Genomic DNA, 12056 nt, shown 5'->3' with positions numbered 1-12056 from the left:
TCAAAGAAAAATTAGAGAAAAATAATCTCACTTTTGGCCTCTTTGTAACCAAGTAAAATGGGGTGATTAGAGGAAGATTTTTTTCCTCTTTTTACTCCTATTTTCGGTTTTCACCTACCACAAATAAGGAGATTAAATCTTCTTATTTTGGTAGTATACAAAATGTATATAAAGTGTATTATTTATAAATTGTCATTTATTTTATTCCGTATTAATAAGTCTACACACAACAGCTTGCAGTCGATTTATTAATACCGGTCTGTAATAATTTATTATGACAATCTCGTATAATATATACTTTAACTATAAATATCGCATATTTATAATTAGCTAATTAAATATAACCGATTACGTTTCATTACGAAATAACATCTTAATCCGTTCAAGCTAACATTATATACATTAATTAAATATAACTGTTTATATTCAATTTACGAATTTAACAGTTAATCTCGTCTCAGCTGATATTATTTAATTGTAATAAATAATCGTCTCATTATCACATTGACTAACTGTTTAGTCAAATACATGGACTAACCTTTTAGTCATAAAAGGCATCAATGTGATTATATTTCCATAATCACATCTCTCAAACACATCCTTTAGGTGTGACTTTTAGGGACCAGTTGATCACCGTCATCAGTATGATAATAACATCAAACTTTCTAGCAAGCCAACCGTAATTAAGTAATCGTTAATCAACTGATAAAATACTAAGTATACCCTTGTGAACCTATAAGAGATTTATAAATGTTATCACACTAATTGTGGAGGACACAAGCTCTAACATAGTGAAGATCCTCACTTACATATGGAGACTTTTTGTGATTATTGTGATGCAATTTCTCAATCCGGAGTTACTCAAGACCAAATCCGATGGGTATTGTTTTCTTTTTCCTTGATCGGTACCGCAAATAAATGGTTGAAAAGCCTAGACAAGGCTACCCTTGGTATTGATTCATGGAAGAAATTAACACTTGCCTTCTACAAGAAGTTCTATCCTACGGAGAAGACAAATATGTTGAGAGCCCAAATCACCAGGTTCAAGCAAAGGGATGAGGAAACATCATATGAAGCATGGGAGATATTTAAGGACACTTGTCGTTCTTGTCCACACCATGGACTTAGTGAGTGGTTCCTTGTGCAACAATTTTGGAACGGCCTATATGAAGACTCACGCAATGTTCTACATATGGGATCCAATGGGATGGTTACCTGAGTTGATGACAATTAAACATGGGCCAAAATTGAAGAAATGGCGGTTCATAATTACCAATATATTAGGCCTAGAAAGGCCACAAGAGGAGGAAAGCATGAGGTAGATTCCATCACTCAATTGGGTGCTCAACTGAGTGCTCATATCGATACCATAAATTTGAGGTTTGAGAAGGCCAAGGCTAAGCTTGATGAAGCTTCCAAATCACCCAAACAACATGTTAATGCTATGGTGGCATCATCCTCAATCCCAAATGCAGTATGTGAAAGTTGTGGAACCTTGGGACATGATCAAAACGAATGTAGGGAAACAAATGAACAAGTAAATTCTTTCCAAGCATACAAGAGTGGTACCCCTTATTCCAACTACTATAATGAAAACACCAAATTCCATCTAAATCTTTCATATAAGAGCCAAAATGTTCAAAACCCTCAACCCACATACACTCCACCTCCAATGAGAAACCAAGCTCAAAGACCCTTGTTCAATCAAAGCCAAGGTTATCAAAATCAACCTTCCTATAACCAATCAAATGACCAAAGCTTTGATGTTCAAATATCGGTCCTCCAAATGCTAAAGAACCAATAAGAATTCTTCATCCAAATGCAAAAAGATAGCCAAGCTAAGGAAATCATCATCAACAACATTCTTGCCCGCACCAAAATGTTAGAGACTCAAATGACCCAATTAGCATCTTTTAGCTCCCAAAGACAAAAGGGGAAATTACCTCCTCAAGGTAACCCGCCCACAAGACATGAGACGGTTAGTGCTATCCATTTGAGGAGCGGTACAAGATATGAGGGGCCGAAGAGGTCAATTGATGAAGATATTGTGGATGCTAGTGACAAGCAAAGAGTTGTGGAGAACTCTAAGGAGGTAGATCCTATTACCAATGAAATTTCAAAGAAGAAGAATGAAGAGAAGGCTAAGGAAAAAGAGCCTATTGTGATTAGACTTCCATTCCCAAGTCGCCAAGCTAAGCCTAAGCTTGATGAGCAACTTGGAAAGTTCATGGAAATTGTGAAGAACTTAGAAGTCTCAATCCCATTCATGGAATTGATCAATGATGTTCCGGCTTATGCAAAGTACATGAAATATTTTCTTACCAAGAATAAATCCATCCGAAAGTTGGAGACTATTGCCTTTACCAAAGTGAGTAGTGCTATTCTTCAAGGGAGTTCCCCTCCAAAGCTCAAGGATCCGGGAAGTTTTTCAATTCCATGTACCATCGGCGACACTACAATCAACAAAGCATTATGTGATCTTGGAGCAAGTGTAAGTGTCACGCCATACTCGGTATGTAAGAGGCTAGAAATGGGAGAGCTCAAATGCACCAACATCACTCTTCAAATAGCGGATCGATCAACAAAGATACCTTTAGGGGTATAGGAGGATGTGTCCGTGAGAATTGGCGAATTCTTCATCCCAGTAGACTTTGTCAATGTAGACATGGAGGAGGATTCCAACATTCCTATCATCTTAGGAAGACCTTTCTTGCATACTGCCGGAGCGGTAATCGATGTGAAACATGGAGAGCTCACACTTGAAGTAGGGGATGAGACAATTGCTTTCAATATTGACAAAACAATGAGAACTCCCGACTACATGAGCCATGCTTCATGGTCGATCACTATAGCCGAGAAACTGATAGAAAGAAGTTGGAATATCTATGCAAAGATCAAGCCATGGGTAAAGAAACATCACCCATATGGAACAAGAAAGTGGATGACCTTCAATTAGCTCTATTCGGAAAGCAAGGAATTTTAAACAACAATGAGAGATTTAATATCTCACCCATCATGACAAGTAATGAAGAAGGCCTCATTGGCCATGATAACAAGAAAGGAGAGTTGCTCTTGTCAACTCATGACATCATTGGGGAACAAGCTAGTGAGGTTTGCGGTCTATGGGATGATGAATTTGAAGGATTAGTCAATCCTTATATTGGAAATGCTATGACCTTTGACCAACTCTTTGTTGATCCTTGTCATCACTTTGATTTGGATTACAACAATGAAGAAAACAATGCACAAACATCTATGCAAGATCTTTATCATGAAAATGAGCAAGCCTTTGACTACTTCTACAAGGTGTTGAGCAACATCAACAACACCTTGGCTTTGCCCCCTTGACATCTCATCCAAGAATGAGAGTTTAGTGGAGTCCTCCCTAAACCACTTAACTAGCATTTCATTTCCTTTATTGCATCTTTGTCATTTTTGGATTTTCATTTTTGTGCTTTGATCAAGATTTCTGACATGAGAATAAGTGAGGGAGGTATTTTAACGTGTTTTTATGTGTAGTGTTTGACCAAGTGTGGGGATGGCAAATGCCTAGGCTAACCGAGCCTTTGTAGTGCACCCACAACATTTAACAAAGGAGAATAAGAAAGAATGACATGGGAAAAGGAATACCCACGAGCAGACCTGAGCTCGTGGGAGCTGAAGAGGATCCGAGCATCCCCAGTATCAATCCGCGCATCCTGGCCTTAGGACGTGGGAGTTGGAAAAGTTTAAATTGAAGAAAACATCCTGTAACAAAATCTGCGCAGATCAACATCAGGACGCTCGTCCCCAACTTCAGGACGCTCGTCTTGGCATCGATCCGTGCGTCCTGAGAAGTTCCAAATTTATAAAATTTTCCTGTAAGGAAATCTGCACATCCCAGGAATGATCCCAGCGTCCCCTCAGAAATACACTCGAGCTGAATCAAATCGGCGCGTCCTGGCACTGGTTTGTTAATTCAGGATGTTTTGTAAGATAATCCGCGCGTCCCGACGAGAATCCGAGCGTCCAAGGCCTATACTTAAGCAAAACACAGGACAACCACTTCCTTCCCAATTCATTTCTATCTTTCAAAAATACAAACACATACATTTTCTCCCACTTAAACCCTCAAACAACCCATTCAAAAACACCAATTTCTCAACAAAATTCACCACCATTCAAACAAAACTTGCTCAAACCAAGATTAAATCACTCCTTTATCAACAAAAGACCATCTAAACATCAAATTCCTCACAAATTGAATCAATTTTCTAGGGTTTGGACAAAAATTCAAAAATCCTAAATTGATTGAGGAATTGGTTGAAGTTTGAAGAAGCAAGGAACATTTAAGCAAAATCTTGGTCTGTTGATACCAATTTGAGAAGTAAAATACAATGGCAAGGACAAAAGGCGGAACCGAGGCATCCAAAACTCAAAATCTATCAAAGAGGCAACAAGCTCTTCTTGCATATAAGGCTTTGGTAGTGATCCAACCAAGGGAGGAAGTCCAAGTAACTACCAATCCTATTGAGGAAGCTACCACATATACTCCGGTTGTAGAACAATTGTCAAATTTTCCGAAGGTAACTTTCTTAACCAATGAGCATAGGATTGCATTTTTATCCCTTGCTAAAAAGACTATTGTGGGTACCAAGTTTATTTGTCGAGATTCCTTGAGAAAATTGGGCGTGCTTGAGCGAACTAAAGCATTTTTCGAGTCCATGAGGTTGTCAACCCTCTTTAAAATGGATAAATTGACTTACCCTTCATTGACCATGTAGTTCATAAGCTCCTTGAGGGTGTATAAGATAGAGACTCGAAATTATGTTCAGTTCCGTCTTGAGAACAAGAGTAGAAAAATGTCTAAAACCGATTTTGGTAAAGTGTATGGTCTATTGCAATATGATCATTTTGAGAAAAAGCCTTTGAAGTATGATGTCGCACCCCTTTGGAAAACTATTACCGGTCGAAAATTTGATTCTTTCCGGGAGTGCCATGCTTTATATGTTCACCATCCGGGCATAAGAGTATGGCACAAGTTTGTGGGGAATACCTTGATTGCTAGAAAAGGAACCAACCACTTCACCGGACTTGATTTTGTCTACCTTGAGTCCTTCATGAATATCAATGGAAAGTTCACTAAAAAGTACAACATTCTTCAACTATTGCTTGATCGGTGGCTTGAGATTGATAATGGGAAAGATGGAGCGGCCTTCATTGTAAACGGGGGCTTGGTAACGAGGCTAGCTAAGAATTTTAACCCGAATTTCAACAAAGATAGCACCTACAAACCGGTTAAAGGGAGCAACCTCCTTGATAAGAGCACTATGATCAACAAATTCCATTGGGTCAAGAATGACAATCTTTACAACAAATATGAGTGGCTCATCAAAGAAGCTAAGTCCGTTGTCTTGCCTAGCAAGATTTGCCGTATCTCCGTCTGTAGACCAAACTACCTATTGCCCGTCTCCAAGGAAGCCGAAGTGATAATTAAGCAACATAGGGATCCAATTGCAAAGCCCTCCTCCTCCACCATTGTGACTCCACCCTATCCCTTTGCCTACCAAGAATTCAAACCGAGTGGCTCTAATGTCGTGGTAGGCAACGACTATTTGACCCAATTAATGCAACAAATGCATAAAGAAGCTCACGATGATCGGGTGAATGCTTAACGAGTCCAATATCCACCCCTACTACATCTAGCTAGGCAAGGACTTCTTGATCCTTCATGTCCTTTGCCTAGTTGGGCGGATTAGAAAGTATTCTTCCCAAGTGCTTCTCAAGATGCCGAAATGGATAGTCGGGTGGGTAATGGAAATGAGGTTGTTGTTGTTAAAAACAGGTAAGGTAGTGATTGATGCCAAGAAGAAGAAGCGCAAAGTTCAAGTTCCAATGATCAAAAAGATGGTGAATCCTCCGGTTTAATGGAGGTGGATGATGAAGAAGATAATGAATAAATTAATGATGAATGTGACGATGATGATGGCGGCGATGATGATGACGACGATGAGGCCAGTGATGAGGATGTCGCAATGAGCGACAATTGAGGGTTGAAAAGGCTATTTGGAGGATACCACAAGTGCGGGGTTGATTACTTGAGTTCACTCACAAGAAATACGAGTTAATTCAAATTAGCTCTCCGAACAATAGAAAGCATGCATCATATAGGGTAGATTAGATTGCATCATATATATATATATGTCATATAGTTTGCATATTAGTGTAGAAATCATGCATTTTCATTTAGTTTGCATTGCATAATTTCCTATCGTATTGGCCATTGAGGACAATGCCCATACTAGTGTGGGGATGGGAAATTCTAACTTAACCTTGCATTCAAAAATGATAAAAATTGAAAAATTATTGAAAAATTCGTAAAAATTGAAAATTTTCTCAAAAATACAAAAACATGTTCATTCCTTTGTAGTGTAGAATTGTATATTGTGTATATACTTGTGTTTGTTTGTCCTCTTATCAAATTGGATCGACTACGCCACATCCGAGGCATGAGGAATATGAAGACCGCATGGTATGATCTTTCCAAATCTCCTTTTTCCTCTCTATCTTAATGACTATGTGGCTTTATTTTGGTTGATGCGGTACAAACTAATGTGATTTTAGGAGTTGCATGTAGTTTATATGGCATACTAGTTGATAGAAGCACATGCATTAGGTTGTTTATATGTTAGTTGCATCATGGCATGTAGTTGCATTTTAGGAAAAAATTTGTGAAAACATCTATTTGGGAAACTTTACAAGTGTATATAAGGCCCTTGTAGATACTTTTTCTTCTTGAGACTTTGCTCATTATAATACCTATAAAACACCCTAGGATATGTCATACTAGTATCCTTTGACCCATGACTACGGCCTAGTCAAGAGTACATTGTGATGTGATGACTCCTTGGCTACCGTTTATTCCAAGGTGACCCTTGAAACCATGCAACCATCTTCCACTTCTATCATCATTTTTGTCAACAAAAAGGGAATGGGCACAAAAATCTTAATTTGAGTTCAAGTACCAAAATGAAAGTCAAGAAGTTTGCACAAATTTGCATCAAAGAAAAGAGAAGTACAAAAATAAGAACTCCTATGCTCAAATAAAAGCACCCTCATTACAAATTGGGGTGACTTCGAAAATGTTCAAAAAATTGCAAAAACTTGCCAATTATCAAATTGCCAAACATCAAAGAAATGGCAAAAGAAATTGTTTTAAAAAAATGTCAAATGCCACAAGAAAATGGGGGGGGGATAACAAAATCAAACGCAAACTCCCTTTATGAAACTCAAATTACATTGATCCCTTTTTCCATTTGAACCCACTTTTGTTCATGGTGGAGAGGGGACGACCCTTCTTCTAGTCTAGGCAAGAAGGAGAATTCCGCGATCCTACAGTGTTTCTAACATCACAGGGAGTCTACTATTGACAAAAGCATTTAGCGATTGAGGACGAAGGTACCCTAGCTTGGCACAACTTGCAGGTGATTTGTTGGTATCCTCCTAGGCTTAGTGACTTGAAAAAACCATATCTATAATGGAGTGTGTACCCTTATATTGCTTCCCTTCTAGATAATTTTCGCCACTTAGATGAGGAAAGTGGCTATTCATTTTTGTAGATGCATCCATTTTGGCAAGCCCCACCTTACCTTGCAAGAAGGCACCCTATCTCATGGATGTGTTGTTGTGAGTTGAAGTGGCAGAGTGAGACCCGCTAATTGTCTCATATCGGCTATATTAGTAGGCTAGTTTAAATAAAGGTCATAGTTTTAGTCACCTCTTTACTCGGGACGAGCAAAGGTTTGGTTTGGGGATGTTTGATGTGACTCATATTTGAGCACATTTAGTCCCCGAATTAACCTTGTTCCCATGATTTCTAGCATATATTGGGGTCATTTCTTATCTTTAGTTTCCCGTTTTGCACATTCTTTATGGTTTTGTGTCCTTGGTAGGAGAGGATTGCTAACCTTGCAGTTATGGAGCAAAATGGAGCTAAATGGATTGCATCTAATGACCAAGCATCGAAGAGGAGACTGACACTAGAGTCCTAAGGAAATAAATAAAGTGAAATGGGCAATGATGAAAAGATCCTTGCATCCCCAACACGATCCCCGCGGATTGTTAAGGAGCCAAACAAGAGAAAAACCCTGTGCCACGATCCGAGCGGCTTGAGCTCAGGAAGAGCGTCCTGAGGCAGGATCCGAGCATCTCCTAGACAATCCGTGCGAATCTTCTTACCGGACCAGCTGTGCTTCAGGAGAGGACGAGCGGATCTTGGCGGGAGTTGCAGCACGATCCGCTCTTTTGTGGACATCGGCCCACCTGCAAGCCCGGTCGATCTGCAGACGTGCAGCGGTCTTTTGAAAGCCACGCTCGGCGGCGTAAAAATGCTTTCGACCGGATCGTTTTAGATAGGTCGGTTTCATCTCGGTAAGGGTCTCGAAACGATTAGAGATGTTCGGAGTCGCCACCAAGCATTTGTGGGATGCTTGGAACCCGTTCAAATCCACTTTATACCTCGGTCAAACGAAGCACAAAGCAGGGTTTGACATAGGTACTAAAGATAAGGAATCATCCCTCTTTAGCATCCTATCTCTAAAATGACTCTCGTACGCCATGGATAAGGTCGTCCACTATCCAAAGTTTCTAAGTATGAGGTGAAGGTACGTATTGGGAAGCCCTTTAATCAGACACCCAATCCCGCCCGCGGTAGCGGCCTCTACTGATCGATCTTGGTTGGTTGAATGCAAAAGTTAACGGTTTAAATGCATGAATGCGCATCCAATAATTTAAATCTAACATGTGAGAGCTTTCTAAGTCGGTTGATTTAATCCAAGTATCAAGTATAAGATGTCGAGTTGGGTTAATGGTTGATTTACATGCAAGACGGAAATTAAACATCCATTTACCGTATTAGGTTTATGGTGCATAATGTGATACATTTGTCTTAGTAAGGTGTTATGCAAATATGATTAGTCGTCTGATCCGTCCTATATCCGGTTTAACCGGAGTCTGGATCGTCGTAGACTAATGCTGGAAGGGGAACAGACCCTACACCAGGCAGCCATATGAGGTGCGAGCCTGTTGGCGATGCAAGGGGGTCTCCCCTGGTTTTGAAAACAGGAAAGAAATGGCCCATTTAGGCGTGGGTCGTCAATGGTTTAAGACGCGTTCAGACCATTTGAAAAACATTTATAAAACGTGTTGAAAAATGGGTATTTGAACCCGTTTTGGTTTGAAAGGGTCGTTTAGACCGTATTTGTGTTTATTCGAGGAACGAGACTCGAATAATCATCATTATTTTGATGATATTCGATGTCGGGTTCGACTTGACATGGATAGTTTTGAGAATGATTATGAACTAATTGTTTTAAGTTCATTTGAATATAATTAGTCGATACTCATCATCGTACCCGGGTTAAAATCCGGCATGGTATGTGGAATCAAGGATGACTTTGTGTTGGTGACTAATATGTTTATTTTGGAAATGTAAAGAAATGATGAAAGGCTTTAAAATAGCCCTCTAAATGTAATGAAATGAAATAAAAGTCTTTAAAATACCTTTTAAATGTTATTAACCAAATATTATCACCGGAACACAGATTAAACCGTCATGGTATTAAGAACCAAGGGTGAAAAATGTTTTATGGTTAAAATTTGTAAAAATAAATAAAAGGGTTAGAAAATATTCGAAATGGTAAAAACCGATTAAAAATATGAAAATATATTAATGAGGAAGGACGAGAACAAACAAGGTTGAGTTCTGACCCGGGCACCCCATTGAGGAGCGGGCCTCTGTGAAGGACAAGGGGCTTCTGCCTCAGGCCAAAACTCAGTTTTGGCTCGTCTATCCTATGTTTTGGATCGTGTTATGCATGTTTTAGCATGTTATGGTCATAAAACAAGCAAAGACATGATAAAAGAAGGATTTTTACACCCTCATACTTACATGTTTGGTTATGGCGAGAAACCGACGTAAGTATAACAACTCGTTTGGTCGGAAAAGACTCGGTTTAAAACCGTTTTGGTAAGTAAAAAGTGTGTTTTATTAAGATTAGTGACGGTGTAGTGGTCTAAATGGTCGGTCAAGTGATTTAATGCATGATGACGGTACCAAACAATGTGTAAGGCTTGTATTTATGATCGGTAGGTCGTAAATACGCGTCAGATTGTGACTTAAGAAGTCGAGTCGAGAATTTTAAGGGAGAAAAGAGGGGGCGGACACTCGTGTAAGTTCTCAAATGGGGACATTTGACGGGTATTTATAGGAAAATGAGTGGTTGTGTGAGTTTTGAGCGACGTGGTCACCTGGGCTGCTCAAAGAGGCGCGAGCCACGTCGCGGGTCTTCGAGTTGTCCTATCACTTTCACACAAGTGCAATCATGATTTGTTCTAACCTAGGATTTGTCGTCACATGTTTGGTACTTGACCATTCATGAATCCGGGAAATCTTAGTATAGATGGTTTGAAATGGTTTGTTTTTTGTGGTTGACTAGGTTTGATTCGTTGTTGGACTCGGGATTTGAATTTTTGAGTCGGTTTTTGGTCCGGTGTCGGTTTTGACTCTAGTTAGTGTCATTGCGACCCCGTCGTCGTGCATTAAACACTCCAGATACTTTTGAAAAGTTTTGAAATGTTTTATTTTCGAAATCGTTTTAAGTTTTCCGACGTAAAGTTGTACACAAACTGTCGATCAAACGCCGCGATTCCAATACATGTTGTAGTCCGATAATCATCGGGTGTTTGTTGGATTCTCAGCAGATACTGGGTATCTACAGAGTCCCCACTTTGACTGAGGCTTGGACAGGGCGAAAGTCAAAGTAGAGCGCCCAGGTCAATCGAATATTACAACCCGGAGACCCAAGCGACGTCGAGGCGGCTTGAAAGGATTCGGGCCAAGGACCTGCCATCGGGAAGGGCGACGCCAAGGCGACTCGAGGTTACGAGCCAAGGACCTTTCATCGGGAAGAGTTTAGAGTCTGTCGACTATCCGTGCGGGTCGTTTAAAGTCCATTAGACTACGTACATAGGCTCGGCAGCCATAAGAAGGAGTCATATACGAGGTATCTTCGGATATGTCCTCGCACGTTTGCGGACAAAGACTCGCCAGCTGCGGTGCGTACATGAGGAGGGCTCGCCAGCTACGATGCGTAGTAAGGCTCGCCAGCCACGGGGCGTACTTGAGGAGGGCTCGCCAGCCGCGATGCGTAGTAAGGCTCGCCAGCCATGGTGCGTATATAAGGAGGGCTCGCCAGCCGCGATGCGTAGTAAGGCTCGCCAGCCATGGTGCGTATATGAGGAGGGCTCGCCAACCACGGTGCGTTGTAAGGCTCACCAGCCATGGTGTGTATATGAGGAGGGCTCGCCAGCCGCGATGCGTAGTAAGGCTCAACAGCCATGGGGCGTATATGAGGAGGGCTCGCCAGCCGCGATGCGTAGTAAGGCACGCCAGCCGCGATGGGGTGGTCGGTTAATTGACCGTGAGAATAGCCGCATCGGATGGGCTTGTTTTGAAGGTAACAGACTCATCATGCCGCCGTGGAAATGGTGAATTTTGAATTTAACTATCAATGTTTTTGAAATGAGCGGGTCCCGCGAGGAAGCCCCCCCGTTGACATTTTGAAGGAATAGTGAATTTTGAATCTTCACTACTCGTTTTGGAATTTGAAGTGGCGGTTATAATCGTCGTTTGTTTGAATTTTTTTTTTGAAGCAAATAGCGAATTTTAAATTTCGCTATTACGTCTGAAGTGACGGTTTATGTGCCGCCGTTGACATGTGAAGGAAATAGTGAATTTGGAATCTTCACTATTACGTTTGAAGTGACGGTTTATGTGCCGCCGTTGACATGTGAAGGAATTAGTGAATTTGGAATCTTCACTATTACGTTTGAAGTGACGGTTTATGTGCCGCCGTTGACATGTGGGGTGAAAATAGTGGAATTTAATTTCCAACTATTATTTTGAAAATGACGGTTTTAATTGCCGTCGTTTGAAATTTGACGAAATAGTGAATTTGAATTTTCACTATTATTTTGAAAATTGACGGTTTTAATTGCCGTCATTGAAATTGAAGGAA

General features: G+C 40.5%; 1 non-coding gene across 1 annotated transcript; it reads right to left on the bottom strand.

The window, feature by feature from the left end:
* Positions 1-1018: 1018 nt before the first annotated feature.
* Positions 1019-1125, bottom strand: LOC141603607 (small nucleolar RNA R71). Its single transcript, XR_012525472.1, has one exon. It is a non-coding gene; the product is annotated as a small nucleolar RNA R71 (small nucleolar RNA).
* Between the last annotated feature and the right edge of the window lie 10931 nt (positions 1126-12056).

Source organism: Silene latifolia, chromosome 9 (assembly GCF_048544455.1).
Source record: "Silene latifolia isolate original U9 population chromosome 9, ASM4854445v1, whole genome shotgun sequence".
Classification (NCBI taxonomy): Eukaryota; Viridiplantae; Streptophyta; class Magnoliopsida; order Caryophyllales; family Caryophyllaceae; genus Silene; species Silene latifolia.
This window is presented reverse-complemented; position numbering and strand designations above follow the sequence as displayed.